The 21,571-nt window shown below is 40.9% G+C and overlaps 1 protein-coding gene across 16 annotated transcripts in view; it reads right to left on the bottom strand.

The window, feature by feature from the left end:
* The window catches only part of RBFOX2 (RNA binding fox-1 homolog 2), a 295,689-nt gene that overhangs the window by 126,950 nt on the left and 147,168 nt on the right, over positions 1-21,571 (bottom strand). The window lies entirely within an intron of this gene.

The raw sequence follows: 21,571 nt of genomic DNA, 5'->3' as shown, positions 1-21,571 counted from the left end.
GAACTGATGTCATCCTTGCAATACTAATGCTACTCTGCAGAAGTATGCATGGCTCTTTGGCTCTCTTTGAGAAAACTGATCTTCTCTTTCAAAGAAAGGAGGACAGAAAAATAACTCTGGAAAAATAACTGTATGAATATATACTATATACATGGATGGATGGATGGATGGATGGATGGATGGATGGATATCCCGGCCCTTGGAAAAAAAAGCCTGGCATGATTAACAAGATTAAAGAAGGACTTAGGATAAATAAGATGAAAGTTAGTATGATCCTTACAGGATTAAACCCCAAATCCTAGTATGAATCCAATGATTTTTTTAAGATCAACACCATATAACAGGATTAAATCAATAGCTGCTTTTGTTTTATATTGAAAACAATCACAGTTGGTAAAACCAGGCCTCTAGCACCACTTCATCAGTTAAACACTGAGGAGTTCAGGGCTAAAGACAGGGGCTTCTACTCTGACTAGGCTTGGTGATTGCCCTACCTACACAGGTCCAAAAACCCGTATCTTTAATTCCAGCATTCAAAAAGCCTGGAAAACTAAGTTTCTTTACCATCCTTTTCCCATCCCCCATCTTTATTTTTTTTTTTTTGATGGTGATAGAAGGGGGAGGGATTCACTTAGTGACAAATGTGACCTAAACCAATGTGGATATAATGATATTATGGTGTGAATATTCAAAAACATTTAGCTGCAAATAGATGAGTATGATTACACAGCCAGTATTGCCTCTTACCCAAATACTGGTGGTTAGCCTAATATAGGGTGCATGTATTGCATATTCTTTCTGAAACCCAGAAGATTCCAAATGATAATACATATCTGGCTTTAAGAGTTTCAGATAAAGGACTGTTGTGTTGTTCTTTAACACATGGCATGGCTGCTAAAAAAAAAAAAAGGCAGCTATGCCATGAATAATAGCAATCAAGGAAAAAAATTAAAACTGTTAACACAATAAGCAACAACATGCCAAATAATGGCTATCAAACTGTAGCCAGTGTGTCTGAGATGGATATGCACTGGGGATAAATTAGAAGAGACAGAGATCCAGCTGGAACTACATATGCTACAGATTGATAATTATATTTTAATAACTAGAAAAATAGTATACTTTAAGTAAAATTTCTCAAAAGGTTGGTTTAGGGGTAAGTTTTTAAAACCAGCCATCAATCAAAAGCAAACAATAACAAAAGACTTTTGGGGGTATACCAGAAAAGACAACATGAAGGTTTATTTGAACTGCATAATTGAATATGTATTTCCTAAATACCTTTGTAGTCTTATGATTCTTACAATTTTAATAAACACAGAAAGGCAACTTGGAACAATATATATGCCATATTTTTTGAAAATTCATATCAATTAATTTTCAAACTCATATTTATTAATTTCAAACATTTATTTATCTTGGAATATTTATATTTATGCATTAATTTATACACATGCATCTCATTGACAGACATACTACAGACTTCTGCTTCCAGGAAGATGGAGTACACATACTTTTCCCTATCCCTCTCACTAAGCACAGTTTAAAACCCTAGACATTTCATATATTAAACATAAGATGACTCCTCAAAGGTTGAAAGAAGCAAGAAAACTAGACAGGGTGGTGAGTTCCTTGGGTTTTCTTTTTGCCTCATATTTGCCTCTAAAGGACCTAGAAACACCAATAGGCATTGACAAAAAAAAAAAAAAGCCCCCAATGAATGGCTTCTCTCAGCTAAAGAACAAGAAAAGGGGCAGCCTAGCAAGACAGAAAACATGTAGGCTGCCTTAATGCAGCCAAACGCCACTTCACTCGCACTCATGCCAGGAAAGGCCACGTGGAGAGCCTTCACTTCTACCGTGGCCAGGCTCTAACCAGGAGTCTCAACATCCCTGTCCAAGAAATATCACAGAATTAGAGAGCCCTTGGAGCCCTACAGAATGTGTAACAGTATCTATGTCCAATGTCTTGATTTCATAACTGCATTGTGGTTATGTAAGAAAACGCCTTTATTCTTAGAAAATAAATATGAAATTATCTAAGACTGAGGGGATTTTAGACACACATGCACACACACACACACACACACACTTAAAATGTACTTTCAAATGGTTCTGAAAAAAGAGAATAGTAGAGCAAATCTGGCAAAATGATAAAGAAAAATACCTTTTAGGGTTAACTGATATATTCATTACCTTGCCTGTGATTGTGTCACAGGTAGTTTGCCTATGTCAAAACTCCATCAAATACCACACTTTAAACATTTGCATGAATCTACAATTATCTCAAAACAAAGTTTAATGAAAACAAAATCTACTTGGCACTGAAATCAAGAATAATACGAGTACATCTGCCAGCAGTTTTACATTTTGATGTCACCCAGAATACCAGAAAGTAATGACACCTAATGTTTGCAATGATTATATCATGTATTTCTTCCTTTGGAGTTACCAAATCATTGTATGGGCTTCACAATGTATTCTTTGTGTTTACTAGACACACAACTGCTCACACCATAGGACAAAATCAGTATGCAGAAACCGCCTTGTAATAGCCTTTTTAATTTGTTATTCATGTTTCTTAAATATACTAACTAAATATTGTTGCTTCAGTAAGGGTTACTAGAACTTAAAGAGATGGGCCCTCTATAAGTAAGTTTGATCAGCTTTTTAAAATTAGCATTATTTGAAAACTATTTTATGAAGAAAAAATTAAGGGCTCCCACCTTCCATTTGACCATCAGTTTTATAGTTTAAAAAATTTTTTAAATTTTTTTCCTTTTTTACCTCCAGAGGAAGTTCCCTTGAATCCTCTTAGCCAAAAACAAAATATTATCAAACAAAAGACATAAACACTTTTAGATACGATTATTTTACCAACGTAATATCCAACACAGCATCTCACACCACTTTTTAAAAACCAGTTTTGCCAGGCACAGTGGCTCACACCTGTGATCTCAGCACTTTGGGAGGCCGAGGTGAGAGGATCCCTTGAGCCCAGGAGTTTGAGACCAGCCTGGGCTACGTGGTGAAACCCTCTCTCTACTAAAAATACAAAAAATTAGCTGGGTGTGGCAGTGTGCGCCTATAGTCCCAGCTACTCCGGAGATTGAGGCAGAGGAATCACCTGAGCCTAGAAAGTTGAGGCTGTAGTGAACCACAATGGCACCACTGCACTCTAGCCTGAGCAATGGGATCTGGGTGACAGGAATGAGATGCTGTCTCAAAAATAAATAAATAAATAAATAAATAAATAAATAAATAAATATAAAAACCAGTTGTTATATTACCTATATAAACAATTGGAACTTAAAAAAGAAAAATTAGGATAAAAATTCTGGCTTGAATCAAATAAGGACCAATACTAATATGTAGAACCTTCATAGAAAGTGTGGGTTAATACCATAGTGCTTGTTACTTTCCATTTTAAACAGCAAAAGTGAGAAAGGATCTATCACAGATACTTTTAGAATAATCTTTTAAAAATAATATAATAGGCAGGTGCAGTGGCTGATGCCTGTAATCCTGCCAACCTGGGAGGCCAAGGTGGGAGCATTGCTTCAGCCTAGGAGTTCAAGACCAGCCTGGATAACACAGTAATACCCTGTCTCTACTTAAAAATAAAATAAAATAAAATAAAAACTAGCCAGGTATGGTGGCTTGTGCCTGTAGTACCAGCTCCTCCGGAGACTGAGGTGGGAGGATCACATGAGTCCAGGAGTTCGAGGCTGATCGTGAGCCACTGCACTGCAGCCTGAGTGACAGAGTAAGACTCTGTCTCTAAAAAAAAATTTTTTTTTAAAGTGCATAATATGTACATGATTACTAAGAAAGAGATAATCAAAACCATGCTCCTTATGAAACAGCATTTGCAAGTATATTATTCACTACCCACAACAACAGAATTTAGGAACACCAATCCCTAAGTTCTAAAATATTTTGTGAGGGCAGGAAGGAATACTGTTTTATTTGTTATCAGGAATTGTCCTGGTCTCTCCTTCCTTTCATTCAAGCCAAGCTGTCTCCTTCACACTCTGTGACAAGTTACGGAGCTACTGAGTTAAGGCATTCGTTCCTACCTTCACCAGAAACATATAAAAGTAGCTTCGTGATAAAGCAGTGCATGCAATCAGCATCCAAATCAAGCCTGCTTTGTGTCCTCATCACTTACAACAGTGTTTGGTCCATAGCATGTTTGCACAATGTTGCACACTATGTTTGCTGAATAAAAGAAAATAATTGAAGGAATAAATGGTATCCAAAACTATGTAGGAGAGGCTTTGATCCTTTAGTACTCAGGCCTCTCACCCAAGAATCTTTTCCTGAAACACTGCCTGGAGTATTTGCCTCCACCTCAAAATCCACCTGCCTAGACGGTCTTCTTGAATTCTACACTCTGGCCCACGAATCTTCAATATTGCCTGACCTCTCCTTTCAGTTTTTACCCAGTCCCAGTAAGTAAGCCCACTTTGGCTCTAGTTTTTCTTACACATTCAGCCCTCACTCCAAACAACTGCCCAGATCCAGCCTGCTATCTCTTCCTTAACCACAGTTGCTGTATTTCACAGTAGCTTCTCTGGTCTTGATTCCCTGTCTTGCAGTTCTACGTTACCTGTGGTTTTAGTGTGGAAGTTATGTGACTTGAAGCAATTTTTATTTGTTGTTTTCATACCCTGCAATTCAGTTTGCTGGCAGTATCCTTTAATACAACAGGATAAGTGGCCTGTCCAGAGTCATAGTGAATGACAAAGCCTGGAACGCAGCTGATTTTCCAGGATCTTCTGTCCAGTCCATTAAGTAACGTATCTCATACATCAGCTGTATCAATAATCTTCAATTTTCAAAATGTGCTGAATAAAGGGACTTGAAAAGAAATTAAGTTCCTTAAAATCCAGATTATATTATCTTCTGACACAGAGTACAGCTCTAATGCACACAATGTTTCTGCCTTGAATTTAATCCATTCTTCATCCATATGTTAAACAACATTAATCAATTCATTTTTTAGCCTCCAAATACTTCCTGTGGTACCAAGTTTCTACTAAGTATGGGCACTAGTTAATGTATTCTTAACATGGTTGTGTTTCACAAGGCTCATGATCTCCTGAAAACTGTGTTGCAAAATGTTGTAAATACGTACACTGTTCTGGGGACCTAGTCCAGAGCTTTCATTAAATTCTCAATGATGTTCAAGACTCAAAATAAAGATTAAGAAACAACAGGCCAGAACATTAACAAGGTCATGAGACAATTCCTTCTTTAAGGTATTGTTCCATTTAAACACACCTATCTTTCCTTGCCGATCATTACTTCTAGTTTAGGTATTTCCCCCAAGTCTACTTCCTAATCCTACCTCTTTTGAATGTTTTCCTTTGGTTAAAGGGCTTTACCTTCATTTCTAACCCTCACCTGCTTTCATAAAAACCTCAATCCCTTTTTCTACTAAGAGCTAGGCCAGAGATCCAATTCCCAGGCTACCCCACCCCACTGTGATTCTTTCAAGTCAGGAACCAACTGACAAGAAAACACTCCAGCTCCAACACATTCCAACTGTCTTACTAAGGGGGCTAGTTCACTAAGAAAGACGTCTGTGGCGTTTTGTTGTTTGTCGTGGCGTGATCTCGGCTCACTGCAACCTGCTTCCTGGGTTCAAGCGATTCTCTGCCTCAGCCTCCCAAGGAGCTGGGATTACAAGCACCCACCACCACGCTCAGCTAATTTTTGTATTTTTAGTAAAGACAGGATTTCACCATGTCCTGGCTGGTCTGGAACTCCTGACCTCAAGTGATCTGCCTGCCTCAGCCTCCAAAATGCTGGGATTACAGGCATGAGCCACCACACCCAGCCAATGGCTGACCAAAAAAAATTGTAGAGACAGCGTCTCAATATGTTGTCCAAGCTTGTCTGGAACTCCTGGCCTCAAGCGATCTTCCCACTTCGGCCTCTAAAAGCGCTGGGATTATAGGTGTGAGCCTGTTGTTGATGTCGTTTTTTCTTGAAACAGTTGTTTAAGCTAATCTGGTTCAAGTCCTCAAGAGAAAATCTTGGTCAAGAATATATTGCCCCTTATGGTCATGTCCAAATTTTCCTCAAGTCATCCCACATCTTTTAGTCTGAATATGCTCTAATGACATACTTCTACTGCAGACTTACGGAACTGGAAATTCTTTTAGTCACTGCGAGAAAATTAGAGACTCTAAACCTGTGTTTTTTAACCATTTTAAAAACCTTTATCATACTTACTTTTATCTTCTGAAACTTTAATCAACCCAGAATAGCACGTACAACCTATTCTCTGAAATGTTTATTATGAGTTACAGGTTTAAACTTTTTTGAACTGTACAGTCTCTTACTCCAACACTGAATTCTGATTTATACCTCCCTCTCACTTCTGATGGAGATCATGTCTCTAAACATACAGATTATAAATATGGACTTTTGTGGCAAGGCCCTTTCAAAAGGTTCAAAATAGTAGTCTACATGCAAAAGAAAAAGTATAACAGAAACGGGGTTTGCAGCCACTGCTGTGTCATTAGAAAAACAATAAAATTGGAACGCAGGAGGCCCAGGAGTTTCTATTTAAAAATGGTAATGGTTGGGCGTGGTAGTTCAAGCTTGCAATCCCAGCACTTTGGGAGGCAGAGGCAGGCAGATCACAAGGTCAGGAGTTCGAGACCAGCCTAGCCAACAGAATGAAACCCTGTCTCTACTAAAAATACAGAAATTAGTTGGGCATGGTGGCAGGCGTCTGTAATCCCAGCTACTCGGGAGGCTGAGGCAGGAGAACTGCTTAAACTCAGGAGGCGGAGATAGCAGTGAACTGAGATGGCGCCACTGCACTCCAGCCTGGGCAACAGAGCTAGACTCTGTCTCAAAAAATAAATAAACAAACAAATAAATAAGAACAGTCATATGTGAGAATCAATAAAATACACAGAAGTATACTGAAAATATCTGGATCACATTATGAACATCAACTATATTGCAAGAGTACTTGCAGACAATATAGATTTGGCCTGATTTATACAGAACATACGCTTTCTGGATAAGTGGCTGATAAAAGCAGGTCTCAATTTCCTGCCAAAACAGTGGGGTATATTATATTTTTAGGTTCTGACTCCCGGTCATTTGAACTTTCAAGATCTGTTTGGAGACAACAAGCAGCAGTCTAATGAACCATATTCCTTGGACTTTTTACTCAGGGATGAGTAAAAAATGTCATTTGGTCCACCAAACATTTGTCCATTGAGAAACATGACTACACATGACATGAAATTTAAAGAAAACAACTCACTGGGGCTCTCAATGTATTCCGGATTGCCTTTGTATTATTTTAAAATCTTTGCCACATTAGAATCAGCACCACATCCCCACTCCCCTCGCTTTTCTTGCTTCCATTTAGTTCCATACTTTTGAAACTGCCCACTTTAAAGGTTTACTCTTGTCCTTGCTTCTTCATGCCAGCTGGCTCCTACTCAGCAGTATCCTGGGTTGGTATGTTGGCTACCTCCCTTGAAAGATATTCTAAAAGGTCACCATTTTCATTTGTGCTAATAACCTGGGGAGAGACAGATGAAGGGAAACTAAACTTTGACAGTGCATAAACATGTTTCCAAGACCTACGCTCTAAAATACATAACCGGGTTTTCCCAAGTAATATGTACTCTATGGTCGGAGGAAAGGGGAACAAAAGAAATGTGAAGGTAAGAGAAGGGAATAGAGAAAACTAGGAAGCTCTGAAGGTCCGAGGCAGAAGACAAGGCATTCTGAACAACAGTTCAGGGGAGCTTCAGACTGCATAACCTCAACATGCAACAATGGAAATACAGGGAAATGGTGAAGTCTTGGGCACAGAAATTATGAAACTAAAATAAACGCTGGTCAAGGAAGAAACTGGGAAAAGACATAGGTGCTGCAGATGGAGGTCAAGATCCAAGTGGTCAGGTCTTAAGAATATATCAGACTAGCTTAATCTGAGCTGTTCTTAATCAAGGGCTTTGGTTTAAGATGACAAGGCATGGTCTCACTTTTCCTAGCCACATGGGAAGGAATACCCTCAAACTCGAAGCAAGAAAAAAGGAACTGGGATCCAGTAAGCTCAAAAGAGGCACTGGCAAAAAATGGCTGAGGGAGTCCTTTGTTAACTGAATTGGGGTTCAGAGTTGGCTCAGGTTCCAAGAGAAACTAGTGCCACCATGCACCACGGCAAGAAGACCAGGTGAGTAGACTAGCCAATCTAATAAGGGTAATGTTTAATCCCTGGCACATGGGTAATGAGGCATAAAATTATTTGAAAAACCAGGTGACTACTGGGGAGGCAAGCTCCTTAACATAAGGTCAGATAAACTCTCTTAATTCAGAGCAGAGAGATTCAAATTTGTAAAACCTCTGTATCCATAGCTGGGCAGGGCAAGGGTAGACAGAGAATGACAATTTTAAGCAAGATGATGCTAGAGTTCAAATCAGTTCAACGTCCACCAAATCCTGACAAGTGTCCAGCACTGTACTAAGCGCTGTCTTTGAAGAGTTTACATAGCTAGAATGGCCTGTCCATTAGTGGGGTTGCTCTTAGAATTTGACATGTTAATGACTGTAAAATGCTTGGTATTGAAACAGGATAGGTTCCCTTGTCCCCCTCGCAGAGCGAGCAACGCGGCTGTGGCTTGCTTCTTCAGTGCCCCACTGCTCAAGGACAGGCATTTCCTTGTATACTGTATACTGCCCTCTAGGGGAGTATACAGACGGGCAGGTTGTGGGCTCCGACTCCATGGCAGTGTCTAGGGGTGAGTGTTTACAGTTCCTGAAGCCCCAGTGGGCATGTGTTATGGGGTGCTCTTTTAGTTTGCCATCTATAGGCGGCTTGTGCTAACGAGCTCAATTAGACCCGCTACCTTGTTGCAAGGACAGAGGGCTTTCTGTATCCCGGGTTCTTGCCTTGGTGTACTGGAAGAATCGGATCACACGTGGACTTGGAGAGTGAGTGCAAAGTTTTATTGAGTGGAAGGATTTTTCCGCCAATGTGGGAGCCAGAAGGGAGATGGCTTTCCCCTGGAGTTCCGTCGCTCAGCGGCCCCGGCTCTATTCTGACTGCCCCAGACAAACTCCGCCTTGTCCCACCAGTCAATGGCCTGCCAGCATGCTGACATCTGTCGGTGTGCTCTTCTGCCGGCTTGCTCACTTGACATCCTCCTACCGTCCAGCTGCTTGTGTCTTCTTCCACTGGTATGCTCCTCTTGATGTCTGGCTGCCTGTATGTCTGCCTGCTAGGGTCTCGGGTTTTCATAGGCCCAGGATGGGGCACATGGCAGCCCAGGATGGTCTTGAAAAATGCAACATTTGGGCGTGAAAGCTGGAGTGCCTCTGCTCACCTAGGTCCATAGGGGTGGAGCCCTGGCCAGGGGCTGCCTTTCTCTACCCAGCACATCCCTGACCCCCTCCCATACCAGTATTAAGCCCGGCAAAGAGTAGACATTCAAAAATCAGCTGATAATCAGCAACTTTATAATTATCACCACCATTATCTCAATACCCATTACCACACTGTAGGGATTACAGATTTTTAATTCTAAAAGAAACAGCTTTAAACTGCAACATTTGTTACCGAATTGTTTTTTTTTTTCCTGACACAGTCTCGCCCTGTCATCTAGTGCAGTGGGGTGATCTCGGCTCACTGCAACCTCCACCTCCCCGGTTCAAGCAATTCTCATGCCTTGGCCTCCAAAGTATCTGGGATTACAGGTGTGCACCACCACGCCCAGCTGATTTTTGTATTTTTTGTAGAAACGGGGTCTTGCCATGTTGTTCAGGCTGGTCTCAAGCTCCTGACTTCAAGTGATCCACCTGCCTCCCAAAGTGCTGAGGTTACAGGCTACCACGGCCGACCCTGAATAGGTTGTTTCTTAAGACTATGCCCATCAGGCTAAGGATTTATACTAATGCTAAGGCAACACTTTACCCCACTCATAGCATAGTTCCTACAACAGTACTAATGACAATGTTTCTGAGAAATTTTCTCAATCAGTCATGCAAATGTTAGCACCAACGCAGTCTCCCATGCATGTCACCCCAATTTTTTACATCCTGAGTCAACTCCATAGTTTGTTGTTGATCTTCACAAAAGGAGAAAAGTCACTGCCACTGAGACTGCAGAACAACTAGATAAAAGTCTCACTCTGTTGCCTAGGTTGGAGTGCAGTGGCAGGATCTTGGCTCACTGCAACTTCTGCCTCCCGGTTGAAATGGTTATCATGCCTCAGCCTCTCATGCAGCTGGGATTACAGACGTGCGCCACCACGCCCAGCTAATTTTTTTTGTTACTTTTAGTAGAAGCGGGGTTTCTCCATATTGCCCAGGTTGGTCTCGAACTCCTGGCCTCAAGTGCTACGCCCACCTCCCAGAGTGCTGGGATTAAAGGAGTGAGCCATGGCGCCCGACCATAACTACTTCCAAATGTCACAGATCAAAAGGGAGAAATTAGAAGGGATAGCACAAGGTCTTTCTTTCCCTGAAGAGTAAAAAATACATGACTGTCATCTCATCGATTCATCCTTATTAACTGCCCATATGATGAATTAGATGCTTTAGTAAAGGCATACATGAAAAGCAGTATCACTAGCCTCCTCACAATTCTAAGAAATAATGCTGTGAGGAAACCTGTCTAGCAAAAGGCAGTAGACTACAGGAAAAGCAACCAAACATGCAATAATGTAAAGCATGTACAAGGCAATGTAAAAGGTACAAAGCAATTTACCTAGAGTAAGTTTAATTTAAAGGTTTTCAGTATGCTGAGCGGGGAAAAAAAATTCCATCTACCTCCTAAATTTTTAAAGAGCTAATAAATCCAATAAACTTACAAGTTGTCGAAACATGTCCAATTAAGGAAAGGGGTGGATGGAGGCAGAAAACATAACGTGAGACATAAAAAACATAAAGGAACAGAATGAAAGAAAAAGAAAGACGGGCAAAAACAGAGGAAATTTGACATAAACCATCCTAAATATCTTAGGGAGAGAAGAAAATCTTAGGGAGAGAGGCAAATAAGGGAAGGAAATGAACATGGAAGTAACAGTGATTAAGCTGGAATGCATTATAGCTATTAATGGGTTCAACATCTCTGACTGATAAATGAATTGTGGCCTAACGAGGTTAGGTAATTTCCTTGAGTTTGCACAGCTACATAGTAGCAAGTCTACCAAGATGATTAACACAGAGTAAATACTCAAAATTTTTTTATGAATTAAAAAGACAAAGTGTTACAGACCAAGTGTTTGTGTCCCCCCAACTCCAAGTTCCTATGTTGAGGCCCTAACTCACTCCCTGCCCCAGCCCACTCCTGTAGCTGTATTAGGAGACGGGGCTTCTAAGGCAATAATTAATGTTAAGTAAGGTGGGGGTGATAGGGTAGTGGCGCTGCTCCAATAGAATCATTGTCCTTATAAGAGATACCAGAGAGCTTGCTCCCCTCCCCACTCCTCTATCCCTATGCACAAAAAAGAGGTTGTGTGAGCACAAGACTAGATGGCAGCCACCTACAAGCCACGAGAGGAGGCTTCAGAATGAAATCTGCCTTGCTGGGTCCTTGGTCTTGGACTTGCAAGATGAATTTTCTGTTGGCTGAGCCACCCGGACTGTGGTAATTTGTGATAGCAGCCCTAGCAGACTAAGATAACAAGCATTAAAGTCTTCTGGCATTCAAAAGGAAAAGGAACAGAAAAGGAAAGAGGGAGTGAGGTAATATTTATATTTTAGGTTTATTAAACAGTTTATAATTAACTATTAAATACATTATACTTAACTATGTAATAAACCTAAAATATAAGTATTACTTTTGTTTAATGGTGATTTGTACTCACTCCCTCTTTACTTTTCTATTAGAGAATGGAAAGGGGGCCACTGAGCCTCTGGCTAGGCTTAGTTTAGGCAAAATTCCAGGTTACATTTCTAAAGCTTCCCTAAAGGTACCTACAGGTAGTAGAAACTCAAACTTTCATTCAATGAGTGAGTGGTCAGAATCGATTCTGTACTTACAAAAGTAACATATCCTTTACCCACTCCCCAAACTATGCACCATCAACTGTGAATTAATAAATGCTCACAAGGGTGTGTGTGTGTGTGTGTGTGTGTGTGTGTGTGTGTGTGTGTGTCTTGTAGCCCATACGGTAAATATATAGATGACCACATAAGAATCTGGACAAGTCCCGACTACCCTTTTCCAATCTGCCTATTCTCCTATCCCCTCCTTATCCCCCTAGGAGTTTAGCCATCACATATTAAATTTTACATTTTATTGGGAAAACAAAGATAAATTTTTAACTAACAAATTTTAACAAAGCTACTATATTTTGTTTTGTGAAATAGTAAAATAAATAAACAAAAAAATAAAGCTTTATTGCCCAATTCTAATGTAAATTTTGAAAGCTATAGTTAAAATTGAGTTTACTTCTTAAGTCAAAGGGCAAATCTTAAGAATTCAAAGGATAATGAAAGTTACTGAAAAAATGCAAATCACCAATAAACAAAGGTAGAAATCTAATGCTTTCAATTGTGTCTTATAGTACTGTTCATTACCCAAATTGCTGGCAAATAGCATGGCCTTAATAACTGATGAATGAACGGGCTAAATATGTACTAGAAAAAGAAAAAGAAATATGAACCCAGAACTTATAAATATTGCGGGGGGTACTTTTAAGTAGCATTTTTTAAATTTGTTTTTTTGTTTTGCTTTTTTTTTTGAGATGGAGTCTTGCTCTGTCACGCAGGCTAGAGTGCAGTGGCACGATCTTGGCTCTGCAACCTCCACCTCCCAGGCTCAAGGCTCCTGCCTCAACCTCCCAAGTAACTGGGATTACATTAAGTAGCACTTTAGTGGTCTTTGTTACTGAAATGTGCGTGGAAAAAAGTTTATACCAAGAAAAGGCAGCAAAAAGAGTACTGTTTTCCTTGTAACATTTATTAGGTAATATATAATAGGCAGTACTGCTGCTCATCTTACAGATGAAAGACCCTTAAAGCCTCAAAATAAAACTCCTTTAAATGGATGCCTAAATGGGTTCACTTCCTCTGCTCTGAAAAGGATATTATAGTCATTATATAATCTATCTAAAATTTACAAAATAAGTCATATTCTAAAAATACCTTTTTATTTCAGTTTTTTAGAACTCTGATCATATTCTCCCACTAAAAGAAACACACACACACACACACACACACACACACACACACGCAGATTTATAAATGATGGCTGTGTTTCTAGACCAGATATCACAAGACCCTAGTAATCACGGGGAAAACATTCGAGCACACTGTACCAGGAATGTACCTGAACTACTATCCATCTGAAATAAAAACAAACAAAAAAACAAAATAGCTAAAATAGTAGAAAATTACAAATAATGCCAATGTAATTAAGTAAGAGACACTTTTCCCCCAAATCACCTTGCACATTGGTTGGTAGAAGACAAATTTAATCCCTGACTAAGAAAGTAGAGACTTCTGTAGAGATTTAGAGGAAGGAGTAGGAGTACTTTCAAGGGTTTTAGTCACTGGTGCAACTTTTTAAAAAATAATTTCAATTTTATTTCAACACCTACAGCACTCCCATTTTCCCTGATACAAATGTAATTCTCATCAATCAACCATACGTTAGGTAATTTTTTATTTGATAATGAAACAAAGACATGAAGACAAGGAAAAAGAAACACAGCAAGATTTAGAACAGAATGGGGGAGGAAAAAAAAATGCTTAATAAATACTTGCTAAAAGGAAAGGAAGGGAGAAAGGAAGAGAAAAGAAAGAGGGGGAAATGTGGATATATGAAAGAATGCTATCAGTGTAAGTAAAGATTAAACAGTAGAAGAGAGAGCTGGAGGTGAAGGGTAGAAAGGAGGGCCTAACACACCCATGGTATTTTTTTTTTTTTTTGAGACGGAGTCTTGCTCTGTAGCCCGGACTGGAGTGCAGTGGCCGGATCTCAGCTCACTGCAAGCTCCGCCTCCCGGGTTTACGCCATTCTCCTGCCTCAGCCTCCGGAGTAGCTGGGACTACAGGCGCCCGCCACCTCGCCCGGCTAGTTTTTTGTATTTTTAGTAGAGACGGGGTTTCACCATGTTAGCCAGGATGGTCTCGATCTCCTGACCTCGTGATCCGCCCGTCTCGGCCTCCCAAAGTGCTGGGATTACAGGCTTGAGCCACCGCGCCCGGCCACCCATGGTATTTTTAAAGGAGAAAGAGACTTGGTGATAAGGAGGAGGCCCTGAATCAGTTCTCAGTATTGCCACTCAGGAGTACAACGGACTCAGAACTGCTGGGATGGGTCTGGAACAGTAATACTCATAACTAACATATACTGAACATCTACTATGCACCAGGAACTGTCCTGAGAGCTTGATATGGCTCAAAACAACCCTCTGTGATAGATATTATGTTACTCTCATTTTATAGATGAGAAAGCATGGTAATTTATCCAATGTCATTCAAACAGAATGCATCAGAACCAGATTTGGATCCAGTTAATTTGGTCCCAAAATAATTTGGTGCCATTAAAGCACTACTGCCTCAATAGTACAAAGCACTGGTCCCTGCGATGTGACAGAGAATGGCTGATGTCAACTAGAGTTCTACCACTATAAATTCTATAGTTACAAAGTATTCCGTTACTGAAAAAAAATCACAGGTAAAAAAAAACTTCTGGAATTTGACAAATATTTATTGAATACCAGTCATTATTCTAGATACTGAAGATACAGCAGTGAATAAACCAGACAAAAATCTCTAAAGGAGGAGACAGGTGAGAAAAAAGTTTTTATTTTACATACATATACTTACTACACACACACACACACACACACACACACACACACACACACACAGAGTGTGCTTTGTTTTTAAAGATACAGGGTCTCAGGCCCGGCTCAGTGGCTCACTCCTGTAATCCCAGCACTGTAGGAGGCCGAGGTGGGCAGATCCCCTGAGGTCAAGAGTTTCAAGACCACACTGGCCAACATGGTGAAACCCTGTCTTTACTAAAAATACAAAAAAATTAGCCGAGCATGGTGGTGTGCAACTTTAAACCCAGATACTCAGGAGGCTGAGGCTGGAGAATCGCTTGAACCCAGGAGGTGATGGTTGCAGTGAGCCAAGATCATGTCATTGCACTCCAGCCTGGGTGACAAGAGTGAAACTCCATCTAAATAAATAATAAAATAAAATAAAATAAAATAAAATAAAATAAAATAAAATAAAATAAAGATGCAAGGTCTCACTCCATCACCCACGATGGAGTGCAGTGGCACAATCAGAGCTCATCACAGCTTTGACCTCCTGAGCTCAAGCAATCCTCTTGTCTCAGCCTCCAAGTAGCCAGGACTACAGATGCATGCCATCTCCCGAGTAGCTAGGACTACAGGTGTGTGCCACCATCCCTGGCTAAATTTTAAACTTGCTTTTGTAGAGATGGGATCCCACTATGTTGCCCAGGCTGGTCTTGAACTCCTGGCCTCAAGGAGCTTCTCCTACCTTGGCCTCCCAAAGTCTTGGGATTATCGGCCTGTTTTTTTATTTTTTTTATTTTTATTTTTTCGAGACAGAGTCTCACTCTGTCCCTGAGGCTGGAGTGCAGTGGCACGATCTCGGTTCACTGCAAGTTCCACCTCCCGTGTTCACACCATTCTCCTGCCTCAGCCTCCAGAGTGGCTGGGACTACAGGTGCCCGCCACCACACCCAGCTAATTTTTTGTATTTGTAGTAGAGACGGGGTTTCACCGTGTTAGCCAGGATGGTCTGTATCTCCTGATCTCGTGATCTGCCTGCCTTGGCCTCCCAAAGTGCTGGGATTACAGGCATGAGCCACCGTGCCTGGCCACCTGGCCTGTTTTTATAATATTTTGAAGATAAATGCTATGGAAAATTTAAAGTAAAATGGCTTTCAAAAGGCCTTATTGAATAGGTAACATCTGAGGAAAAATTTGAAGGCCAGGAGGAAGACACGGGTATATTTGGAGAAAAGCATTACAGGCAGAAGAAACAAGTACAGTAAGCCCTCCATATTTGTGGGTTCTGCATCCCTGGATTCAACCAACCATGGATGGGAAATATTTGGGGCAGGGGGAATAATCCGTACTGAATATGTACCATCTTTTTTTCCTTGTCACTATGAATGGTGAATAGTGTTCCAGAAACAATTTAACAGTTATTCACACAGAATTTACACTCATTAGGTATTATAAATACTCCAGAGATGATTTAAAGTATACAGGAGAATATGTGTAGGTTATATGCAAATGCCACACTATTTTCTATCAGGGACTCGAGCATCTATGGATTTGGGTATCTTTAAGAGGCCCTGGAACCAACTCCCTCATGAATACCATGGAACAGCTGTGAAAAGTGCCTGGCAAATTTGAGGAACAGCCAAAAGGCCTAAGTAGCTGAAGGAGAGTGAGAAATGAGAACACGAGGAGATGAAAGTCAAACAAGTACCCAGGAGTAGGCTTGACTAGAGCTTTGTGGAGACTAGCTTTTCTTCTGAGTGAAACACATCAGTGGATTTGGTGCATGCTCAGATTTATATTTTCAAAGGATTATGTCAGATGCTGTGATAAATTCTTCAGCGTCAATAGTGGAGATAGGGAGACCAGGTAGCAGACTATTATAAAAATCTGGGCACGAGAAGATGGAATACAGAACCAGGACAGAAGTAGCAGAGCTAGTAGGATGAGCACGGCAGCTCACACCTATAATCCCAGCACTTTGAGAGGCCACAGTGGGTGGATCACTTGAGGCCAGGAATTCGAGACCAGCATGGCCAACATGGCAAAACCCCGTCTCTACTAAAAATATAAAAATTAGCTAGGCGTGGTGGCGCATACCTGTAATCCCAGCTACTCAGGTGGCTGACACATAAGAATCACTTGAACCTGAGAGGCGGAGGTTGCAGTGAGCGAGATCATGCCACTGCACTGCAGCCTGGGCGACAGAGCGAGACTCTGTCTAAAAAAAAAAAAAACAAAAGAAGAAGAGTTAGTAAAAACGGATTGAATTTAGGTTATTTTTGAAAGGCAGAACCTAAAGGATTTGCTAATTAACAGGACTGGAGTAAGGGAGAAAGAGTCCAGGATGACTAAGGTTTTCTTGGCTCAAGTAACAGAAAGATGTCATTATCTGAGAAGAAGAAAACTGTGGGTTTAGCAAGTCTGAGGGCAGAGGAAGGCAAGTAAAGGCCAGGAATTCGGCTTTGGACATGTCAAGTTTGAGGTAAGTATTATATTACAGATGGAAATGTCAAGTAGACAGTTAGATATGAGCTTCTAGAGAGAGGTCTAGCTAGAGGTATACATTTGAGAGTCAAGAACAGACAGAATTTAACACCCAGTATATCATCAGAGTCCACTGGGCCCAACTTTTCTTTTTGAGCAGTTCAGTTCCACTTGTAAGAATTTATACTTTATGACTTTTCTTTCTTAGAGGTATTCCAAAAAGAAAACAGCAAAATAAAACTGTTACTTTAAAAATAAACTATTTTATCTTGTAATAATGTATGTGTTCCTTGGACCCTTTTATAAACTTAAGATTCATTGTGAAATTTTAGAAGATCTTTATTTTTCCTACATCTTGAAACATTCTGACTTTTCAGCAACTTTTACTTTTTAACTATTCCCAGCCATGGAAAGAAGGGAGGGAGGGAAGAAAGGAAGGAGAGGCAAAAAGGACAAAAACCACAAGATATTATAAAAAGGATTAAAAGATATAGACAGCGTTCAAATGTGATTCATAGTTATTGTAGGGGTAATATCGAATTAGTTGCATGAAACTTTGGTCAGGCATGGTGGCTCACACCTGTAATCTCAGCACTTTGGGAAGCTGAGGTGGGAAGATCACTTGAGGTCAGGCATTCAAGACCAGCCTGGGCAACACAGCCACAGACTTGTCGCTACAAAAAAATAAACAAAAATACAAAAACGAGCCAGGTGTGGTGGCACCCACCTGTAGTCCCACTCAGCTACTTGAGATGCTAAGGAAGGAGGATAGCTTGAATTTAGGAGATTGAGGCTGTAGCGAGCTGTGATCGCACCACTGCACTCCAGCCTGGGCAACAGAGTAAGACTCTGTCTCCAAAGAAATAAGAAAGAAAAAAAATTTTTTTAATTTCCAATGCAGTTGTTTTTTCACTATCCCTTTATTCTTATTCTTAGTTCTTTATTCTTAGTTATAAGAAAACTTAGGACCAGGCACAGTGGCTCACGCCTATAATCCCTTGGGAGGCCAAGGCGGGCGGATCATAAGGTCAGGAGTTCGAGACCAGCCTGGCCAATACAGTGAAACCCCGTCTCTAATAAAAATGTAAAAATAGCCGGGCGTGGGGGCGTGCACCTGTAGTCCCAGCTACTCAGGGGGCTGAGACAGGAGAAATGCTTGAACCTGGGAGGCAGAGGTTGCAGTGAGCCAAGATCATGCCACTGCACTCCAGCCTGGACAACAGAGTGAGATGCTATCTCAAAAAAAAAAAAAAAAAGAAAAAAAGAAAGAAAGAAAAGAAAAGAAAACTTAATATATGTTAAAGAAAAAAAAAAAAAAAAAGAAAGGGTCCATTGGCCCCAGCTGGTACAACTTTCCTGGTTAGTTGAGAACTGAAGCCATGAGAGTGGATGAAAGAGAATCAAGAAGAGGTCAAAAGACTTGGCTCAAAATATTACAACTTTAAAACTGAGTACAAACTTTTAATGAGGTGGGAAGAAAATCAGGAAAGTATGATGTCCTGGAAGTCAAGTACCCAAGAAAGTGAATTAGAGAACGAAGTGATCAGTGATAGAATATTCTACAGATAGGTTAAGTAAGATGAGGGCTGAGACCAGACCACTAGATTTAGCAGCATGGAAGTTACTGGGCAACTTGGACAAGAGCCCTTTCAGTGGTGTGGCTGCAATAAAAACCTGGTGGCCTGGGTTTGAGAGGGGAACTGATATAATCAAATATAAACAACTCTACTGAGTTTTGCTTTAAAGGAAAAGAAATTCAGCAGTTGCTGACAAAGTGAGGTCAAGAGTATTATTTTTAAGTAAGTGAAAGAACAGCTTAACTGTATGCTGACAGGACTAAGCCAATAAAGATAGAAAACTTGATGATCCCAGAGAGAGGGGAGAGAATTGCTGGATCCATGTCCTAAACACACTAGCAGAGATAGGACCTAGTGTACAACTGGAGGGTTCACGTTATATAGGAAGGCAAATGCTTCATGGGTGAAGGGACAGTTTACTGATACTGATGAGAGAAAGTGGGTAAATATGGAGGTGGGAAATCCTCTCCTGATTGCGTCAGTTTTGCACATATCATCTGGTACTTATGACCTGTAAGCAAAAGCCAAAAGAAGCAATTTAACAACAGCATGGCATTCTGGGAGCCTAGATGGCTCCCAGAATGGTATTAGGGCTCCTTTCTCACTTGCCCTCTGGGTTTCTGTTCTCTAAAATCCTTGCAATCACTAAATGGCATAACTTTTTCTACAAAAGAAAGGCAGGGAACTAGGGGGCACAAAGGAGTCACTGATCCATATTGACTCTGAAATCTAGCAGGGCAAATGCTGAAAGTTCCTTGATTAAGTCTCAACACTGGGAAAAGAATTCTCCATGACTTCTGCCTTCATCTCTAGGCTCCTGCTTCCAACCTCTGAGTCATCTTTCCCTTTTGATGAAAGGTGGCATGTGTTAGCTGCTGAGCACTTTCTCAGCCTGCTTCCTGCCAGCAGAATGCTAGGGGTGTCCAACAGCCTCTTTTCATTTTGTACTGGTTCTTTTCCTGTTCAGTCCTTGCTACAGTGGATTTCCGGCAAATCTCACCACAATAGACAAAAGTTATACCCATAGATCTCTCCAAGAGGAACTCTTCTCTACCTCTACCTTGGGGTCCTGCTAAAAAGGCTAGAAGTCCTATTGTTTGACTGAGAGCCTTTAGTGTGACTGAAGAGTACCCTAAGGCATTACCTTCTCAGGTCTTAACAAAAGGCTTTATAGGCACAGCCTCAGCTTTACCTTTAGACCACCATTCTCCCTGGAATGGGTCTTGAATTGATCTTTGGCATGTCTTAATTTCATCACCCTTTGCCAACCAGAAAGGCTGAGAATTTTCAAAATCATCAAGTTTTGGCTCCTTTTTTAACAGTGCTTCCCTCAATTTATTTATTTCCCCTCATACTTTCAGCAACAAGAAGGAACCAGGGGGCATCTGCAATGTTTTGCTTAGAAGTTTACTTAGCTAGCTCTCTCAGTTCATGAAACACACTTTCTGCTTATCATAACTACAAATGATAATGTGGCTAAACTTTCAGCCACTACATAACAAGGATCCCCTTTCTTCCAGTTTCTTTCCTTTAAGACCTTGTGACAATCACCTTCAAAGTCCTGTATTTTACAGTGTGTTCAAGGTACTCTAATCTTACACTAACACTCTCCTCAAAAGTCCACTGCCCTGTTCCAAAGTCACTCCCACAGTTTAGATGTTCACCAAAAAGCACCCCACTATTGGTACCAAAATCTGTAGTTCTCTCTCTTTTTTTTGGATGCAGGGTCTTGCTCTCTTGCTCAGGTTCTCGCTCTCAGCTTATTGCAGCTTAGACCTCCCAGGCTCAGGTGATTCTCCCACCTCAGCTTCCCAAGTATCTGGACTACAGGTGCGCACCACCTCACCCGGTTAATTTTTGTATTTTTAGTAGAGATGGGGTTTTGCTATGTTGCCCAGGCTGGTCTCAAACTCCTGGGCTCAAGCGATCCACCTGCCTTGGCCTCACAATGTGCTGGGATTACAGACGTGAGCCACCACACCCGGCCTAGTTATCTATTTCTATGTAACAATTCATTTTCAATCACAGTAGCTTAAAACAATATTTATTATCTCAGTTTATGCGGATCAGAAATCCAGCTGGGTAAGCTAAGTGCCTCTGGTTCAAGGACTCTCACAAGGCTGCAGTCAAGGTGTTGGCTGCAGCTACAGTCATTAAGGCTTGACTATCGAGGATCCGCCACCAAACTCACTCACCAGGTTTTTGGCAAGCCACTAGCTATTAGGCCTAGACATCTTTGGCTCGTGGGCCTTCCCACAGGGCTACTTATCAGTGTAGGGGCTCTGAGAGAATGGTAGAGAGGGCAAACACCCAAGATAAAAGCCACAGTCTCTTTGTAACCAAATCTTGGAAGTGACATCTCATAGCTTTTTCCACATTCTATGCATTCAAAGTGAGTCACTAGGTCCAGCCTATAAGGGGAAGAGAATACACAGGGTATGAATATCAGGAGATGGGGATCACCAGGGACCATCTTAGATGCTGCCTATCATAGACCAGCTGAACGTATTACAATATATTGGTTAAGAGTACTGACTCTGAAGCAAGAATGCACATTGAATCTTCCTTCCCTGCTGTAAGATGAAACAAGACAATAGTAATGAAAGCATCCTATCATAGGAGGCACTCGGGAATTTGTTTTCTTATCCCTTCCAAGCCCAGCTGCCTTTAACAATCGAAAATTTCTCCAGTTTGAATATTATCGGCAGATATCCAAAACTACAGCAACTTGTTGAGCAACAAG

This window comes from Chlorocebus sabaeus, chromosome 19 (genome assembly GCF_047675955.1).
Source record: "Chlorocebus sabaeus isolate Y175 chromosome 19, mChlSab1.0.hap1, whole genome shotgun sequence".
Taxonomy (NCBI): Eukaryota; Metazoa; Chordata; class Mammalia; order Primates; family Cercopithecidae; genus Chlorocebus; species Chlorocebus sabaeus.
This window is presented reverse-complemented; position numbering and strand designations above follow the sequence as displayed.